This window comes from Zea mays, chromosome 3 (genome assembly GCF_902167145.1).
Source record: "Zea mays cultivar B73 chromosome 3, Zm-B73-REFERENCE-NAM-5.0, whole genome shotgun sequence".
In the NCBI taxonomy this organism is placed as follows: domain Eukaryota; kingdom Viridiplantae; phylum Streptophyta; class Magnoliopsida; order Poales; family Poaceae; genus Zea; species Zea mays.
In genome coordinates, this window is record NC_050098.1 from 133,082,258 (window position 1) to 133,089,677 (window position 7,420).

Here is a 7,420-nt window from a genome sequence, read left to right on the forward strand (position 1 = left end):
ATTGTTACATCCAAACAAACAAAAGATATATATCATTGACGTCACATATGTCATAGAATCAACACATGTATCACCAATACCATATATCTCACAAATATCACCACAACAAACAAGTCTCACAAACACAAATCTCCAACACTCAGAAACATAAGTCTCAAGTATCTCACAAAGTATTACCAACATCAACAAGTTCAGATCAAGTTATCTCACAAAGTATCACCAACACCAACAAACATAAGATGATCAGGGAGGTGGGCGGCTGGACTGGTTCGACGATGGGCTGGGCGATCCATGAGGATTGTTTGATGCCGTCGATTGTCCCTGCATAGAGAAGAGATTACATGTATGACACCAGATGAATATATATCCCGCAGGACTAAAATTTTGATACTCACATGTGTATGGAACTGACCAGGGTCAGCAGGAGGGAACAACGGAGGTGGTGGAACAAAACTCTGTGCGACGTCAAGGCTCTCCATGTACTAGAACATCTCCGCCATCCTCTACTGATCCGACAAGCGAGCCACCAACTCTGCATCCAGCTCCACCCTCATTCTCACCTCCATCACCATCTATTCCCTCCTCTGTTCTTCTAACTGGACATGTAATATTTCACCACAATGTGATAATAACTTAAAGAGAAGTTATATAACTCAATGAATGACAAGGCATAGAAGAACTAACCTAGAGTTCCTTGATGTGATGTTCTGAGTTGTCCTGCCGAGGTCGTATGGATGGGCTCGCGCTCGTACTCCTTGCTCGCAACTGAGACAGAGTGGGAGTGGTATGAGTTGAATGCCCGATCGGCAATCCAGTACCACCCATGCCTCTTGCCTCCTCTGACCCTCATGAGGGCATCTCCGTCCATGTCCTCGATCCTCGAATCGTAATCTGGCCCATGGACATGTTGTGCCATGACAGTGTACTCACTAAGATGGTTGTGGACGGTGGGATTGCTATACGCCTCAGGCTCGTCCTACGGGTTGTAGGTGACATTGGACGTCACCTTGCCCTTGTGGGCCATAGCATGCGCAGAGACGATGTAGCAAGGCTAGCCATCATGTGACGCGAACTGCGAGAAAACCAACGAGATGGTTAGAAATCATGCCTAATCAAAAGTTAGACTAAATTAAAGAGAATGTATACCCATGCTTTTGTGTATTTGTCGAGGTTGCGGCTGCCTTGGTGGTGGGAGGGACCTTGCATCATCAAACACCATTTCCAGCTAGCGTTGTGAGCCTCGTCCCACTCGATCGAGCACCACCTTTGCACCATCTGCTCCCAGCACTCAGGATGTGCGGCGCACAAATAAGGAATTATCTACAAAAAAATAAGTACACAAAATATCAGAAGATAAAATTAAGCATATTTAATATTAATATTAATGTTCTCTATTTACCTACAAGTACTGGTTCGGAGTCAACAACATTGTCCTGACGTCCTTTTTGCTCACCTTCTTCCTAAGGACAGAGTTGTAGTAAGTGATGATGGCCTAGATGCATGCCTCGTAGTGCATGTCCACGATGAGCTTTTTACAGCTCGTGATAGCCACCACATCCGCATCTTAAGAAATCATACATACAAAGACGATTGAAAGGGAAATGTGCCCTTGGGCCAATTCTAAGTATTTTGGTGATTAAGTGCCAACACAAATGGTTTAAGTATGAAACTATGCCAAATGGTGGAAGAAGTGCAAATCAACACAAAGGTATGATTCTAGACTTAGTACATTGGTTTTTGTGTAATAACATATTTGTCTAAGTGCTAGAATCAGAGAAAAGACAAAAGGTAAAAGAGTTGGCTAACTGTTGTTCAGTCTGGGTGCACCGGACTGTCCGGTGGTGCACCGGACAGTGTCCGGTGCGCGAGGCTGGCTCTGGTGAAAAGGCCGCTCTCGGGATTTTGTTGGCGGCGTACGGCTAAAAATCACCGGACTGTCCGGTGAGCCAACGATCGGCCGAGCCAACGGTCGGCCGCGCAAGGGATGAAAACGGTCGGAAACGGTATTTATTCGGTAATCAGTTTTTTCTTTGATTACGAATAAATAGGATATAGAATATACAATACAAATTTGTATTCTTGTTTTTAACATCTAGCTTGTTAATATTCATAAAAGGTAAACCTCAAATTCATCTTATATTTTCTCAAATAATAGATATAAACTTCGGTATGGATTCGGAAACAAATTCGGTAATTTTTTCAACTTTTTGTGTTGTATGGAGCAAATAATACATAAAACAACTTACATAATATTTTATTCATATTTGTACTAATGTGCTTGATAACATAAGAAAAGATCAACATCAAATTTTATACATATCTATTTTAAAATATTAAATTTGTTCTAACAGTTCGGATTACCACTTTCATCCCTTATCCACGCGTGACGCGTGGCCGAGCCAACGGTCTGATGGGAGCACCGGACTATCCGGTGCGCCAACGGCTCCAAAACATCAACGGTCGGTTGCGCCAGATTGGAAAGAAATCTGCACCGGACAGTGTCCGGTGGTGCACCGGACTTTCCGGTGCACCAGTCGACAGAAGGCAAGAATTGCCTTCCTGGATTACTCTCAATGGCTCCTAGCTGCCTTGGGGCTATAAAAGGGACCCCTAGGCGCATGAAGGAGTACACCAAGCATTCTTTGATCATCTCTTAGCACCAAGACATCTCTCTAGCGCATTTGATTCGTTGTGATAGCAATTTGAACTCCTCTTGAGTTGAGAACTCCGTGTGTGATCTTAGAGCTCAAGTTGTGACTTGTGTGCGTGTTTGTGCTCGTGCTTTGAGGCTTGTGTGTGTTGCTCTTCCCACTCTTACATCTGTGCTTCTTTGTGATCATCTCATTGTAAGGGCGAGAGGCTCCAAGTTGTGGAGATTCCTCGCAAACGGGAAAGAGTAAAGAAAGAAGAACACTGTGGTATTCAAGTTGATCATTGGATCACTTGAAAGGAGTTGAGTGCAACTCTCGTCCATTGGGACGCCACAACGTAGACTAGGCAAGTATTGTTCTTGGCCGAACCACGGGATAAATCCTTGTGTCTCTTGTGCTTGTTCTCACTGTGTCAACTGTGGTTCACAAGAGCTCTCTTTAGCCACTTGATTTCATTGTGCTAACACTTAATCAAGTTTGTGGCTTTAAGTTTCAAGTTTTTACAGGATCACCTATTCACCCCCCCCCCTCTAGGTGCTCTCAATTGGTATCAGAACCGTCCTCTTCACGAAAGGGACTAATCGCCCGAAGAGATGGATCCTAAGGGAAAGGGGATGGTGGTCAATGATAAGGAGAAGGAGTCTATCTTCAACAAGCCGAGGGACGACAAAGCCACTGACTCCGGCTCAAGTCAAAAGAAGAAGGACGGGATGAAGAAGAGGCGGATCAAGAAGATAGTCTACTACGACAGCGACGAGTCTTCCTCTTCCCAAAAGGACGACGAATACGAGGAGAAAAAGAAAACGGTTAACTCGAACTTTTCTTTCGATTATTCTCGTATTCCGCAAAGTTCCAATGCTCATTTGCTTTCCATTCCACTTGGTAAACCTCCTCACTTTGATGGAGAGGACTATGGATTTTGGAGTCACAAAATGTGTAGTCACTTGTTTTCTCTCCATCCAAGTATATGGGAGATAGTAGAAAATGGAATGCAATTTGATAGTACGGATAGTCCCATATTTATCAATGAACAAATTCACAAAAATGCACAAGATACTACTGTTTTGTTAGCATCATTGTGCAGGGAAGAATATCATAAGGTGAGCGGCTTGGATAACGCCAAGCAGATTTGGGACACCCTCAAGATCTCGCATGAGGGGAACGACGTCACCATGCTCACCAAGATGGAGTTGGTGGAAGGCGAACTAGGAAGGTTCGCAATGATCAGGGGGGAGGAGCCAACTCAAACTTACAACAGGCTCAAGACCCTGGTCAACAAAATAAGGAGTTATGGAAGCATGAGATGGACGGACCACGACGTCGTCAGGCTTATGCTAAGGTCCTTCACCATCCTTGGTCCGTATCTTGTAAACTCTATTCATGAAAATCCTAGGTACAACAAGATGACGCCCGAGGAGATACTTGGAAAGTTCGTAAGCGGGCGAATGATGATCAAGGAGGCGAGATATGTTGATGAGGCGTTAAATGGCCCAATCCATGAGCCTCAAACCATAGCTCTAAAAGCAACAAGCAGCAGGGAGGCGCTACCTAGCAAGGTGGCGCAAGTTGAGGCGGCCGGACTAAATGAAGATGAAATGGCCCTCATCATCGAGCGCTTCAAGACGGCGCTCAAAGGTCGCAAGGAGCATCCCAATAAGAGCAAGACGAAGGGGAAACGCTCCTGCTTCAAGTGTGGTAAGGTTGGTCACTTTATTGCTAACTGTCCTGATAATGATAGTGACCAGGATCAAGAAAAGAAGAGGGAAAAGAAGAAGACTTACAAGAAAGCGAAGGGCGAGGCACACCTTTGCAAAGAATGGGACTCTGATTGCTCTTCATCCGACGACGAAGGACTTGCCGCCTCGGCCTTCAACAAATCATCCCTCTTCCCCAACGAGCATCAACCTGCCTCATGGCAAAGGAAAAGAAGGTATGCACTAGAAATACTATTACATATGCTTCTTCAAGTGATGATGAATCTAGCGATGATGAAATAGACTATGCAAGTTTATTCAAAGGTTTAGATAGAACTAAAATTGATAAAATCAATGAATTAATTGATGCCTTGAATGACAAGAATAGATTGTTAGAAAAGAAAGAGGATCTTTTGTATGAAGAGCATGATAAATTTGTAGATGTCCAAAAATCTCTTGCTTTAGAAGTTAAAAGGAATGAAATGCTTTCTTGTGAATTATCTACTTGCCATGAGACTATTTCTATTTTAAAAAGTGTTAATGATGATTTAAATGCTAAGCTAGAAGTAGCAAATAGATCTAGTTCTTGTGTAGAACATGTAGTGATTTGAAATAGGTGTAAGGACTTTAATGTTGATGCATGTGTTGAGCACCTTACTTCTATTGCAAAACTAAATGGTGAAGTGGCTAGTCTTAATGTCCAACATAAGACTAGCAAAAATGAATTTGATAAACTAAAATTTGCAAGGGATGCCTACACTGTTGGTAGGCACCCCTCAATTAAGGATGGGCTTGGCTTTAAGAGAGAAGCCAAGAACTTAACAAGTCATAAGGCTCCCATCTCCGCCAAGGAGAAAGGGAAGGCCCCTATGGCTAATAGTGTTCAAAAGAATCATGCTTTCATTTATAATGATAGAAAATTGTCTAGAAATGCTTATAGGAATTATTCTTATGATTCAAATGCCATGTTTGCTTCAAGTTCCTCCTTTGTGCATGGTAGAAATATGCCTAGGAGAAATGTTGTTCATGTACCTAGAAAACCAAGTAATGAACCTTCTACAATTTATCATGCTTGCAATGCTTCTTTTGCAATTAGTAGGAAGAATAAGAAGTGATTGCTAAGAAATTAGGGGCAAAATGAAAGGGAGATAAAACTTGCATTTGGGTCCCTAAGACCATTGTTACTAACCTTGTAGGACCCAACAAAAGTTGGGTACCTAAAACCCAAGCCTAAATTGCCTTGCAGGTTTATGCATCCGGGGGCTCAAGCTGGATTATCGACAGCGGATGCACAAACCACATGACGGGGGAGAAGAAGATGTTCACCTCCTACGTCAAGAACAAAGATTCCCAAGATTCAATCATATTCGGTGACGAGAATCAAGGCAAGGTTAAAGGACTAGGAAAGATTGCTATTTCATCCGAGCACTCCATTTCTAATGTGTTTTTAGTTGAGTCGCTCGGGTATAACTTGTTATCCGTTAGTCAACTTTGTAATATGGGTTATAATTGCTTATTCACAAATGTAGATGTGTCTATCTTTAGAAGGAGTGATGGTTCATTAGCTTTTAAGGGTATACTAGACGGCAAACTCTATTTAGTTGATTTTGCAATAAGGAAGAGGCCGGTCTAGATGCATGCTTAATTGCTAAGACTAGCATGGGCTGGTTGTGGCATCGCCGTTTAGCACATGTGGGGATGAAGAACCTTCACAAACTTCTAAAGGGAGAACATGTGTTAGGTCTAACAAATGTAACTTTCGAAAAAGATAGACCTTATGCAGCTTGTCAAGCAAGTAAACAAGTGGGAAATGTGAAAGGGAATTAGGCTTACACCTATTTCCTAATTGATTTTGGTGGTTGAATTGCCTAACACAAATAATTGGACTAACTAGTTTGCTCTAGTCTATAAAGTTCTACAGGTGCCAAAGGTTCACAATAAGCCAATAAAAAGACCAAGAAAAGGGTTCAAACAAAGAGAGCAAGGGACAACCGAAGTGTGCCCTGGTCTGGCGCACCGGACTGTCCGGTGCACCACCGGACAGTGTCCGGTGCTCCAGGGAACTCCAAGCTGAACTCAACACCTTCGGGAATTCTCAGAGGCGCTCCGCTATAATTCACTGGACTGTCCGGTGCCCCAAGGGAGAGCGACTCTGAACTCGCCAGCTTCGGGAATCCGCTCCGCTATAATTCACCGGACTGTCCGGTGTGACAGCGGAGCAACGACTACTTCACGCGCAACGGTCGACTGCAACTGTTGAGGACTTGTTCTCGAATGCTATGAATCAAGAACAAGGCAACACAAAATGTTAAATGTTAATATCCTTCGTCCTTCGAAGCATTATTTCCCTAAGGATATAATGATTTTCGGACGAAGGTTATGAAGGACATACCTTCATAAACATAAAATATAATAATGAAGAAGGAATCATATGAAACATAAAAGATAATATAAACAGTTGTGTATTATTGTCGACTCATTTCCATATTATTATGATGAAAAGATAAAAATGATATCAAATTATAAATGTACCTTCAGCTCGTGAGAAGGTAAAAACACAAGTGTGACGCAAAAGCCAATGCCAAAATCAGCGTGAACAGTACGGGGATACTGTTCACCTATTTATAGGCACGGGTCGCAGCCCACACAAAATTACATTAATGCCCTTTACATTTATCAATAACTCTATGATAATTCTTCGAGGTCTAATCTGGTTTTTCATCTTTAAGTCAGTTTCCTTTCCCGCCGCTATTCCGAAGCTCTTCTACACACAGCTTCGGCTCTGCGCCAACCTTCGTGTTCTTTGTGCTTCTTCATACCGTGGCTCTGATCCGAGTCCAAAGATACCTGTTAATGTACTTTACTCCAGAAACATTGTTAAATCATGTTTTTGAGGACCTTCGGAAGCCGAAGGCCCCCAACAGTAGCCCCTCGCAATATTAATTTGTTAGAATGATAAATTCAGATTGCGAAATGGACGAAGGCTATGAGCCGAAGGTCCGAAAAAACACCTTCCTTTTGCTAGAATAGCAACAGTCATTGGCAAATGGGACCCTCCAGTCTTCGACATAATGG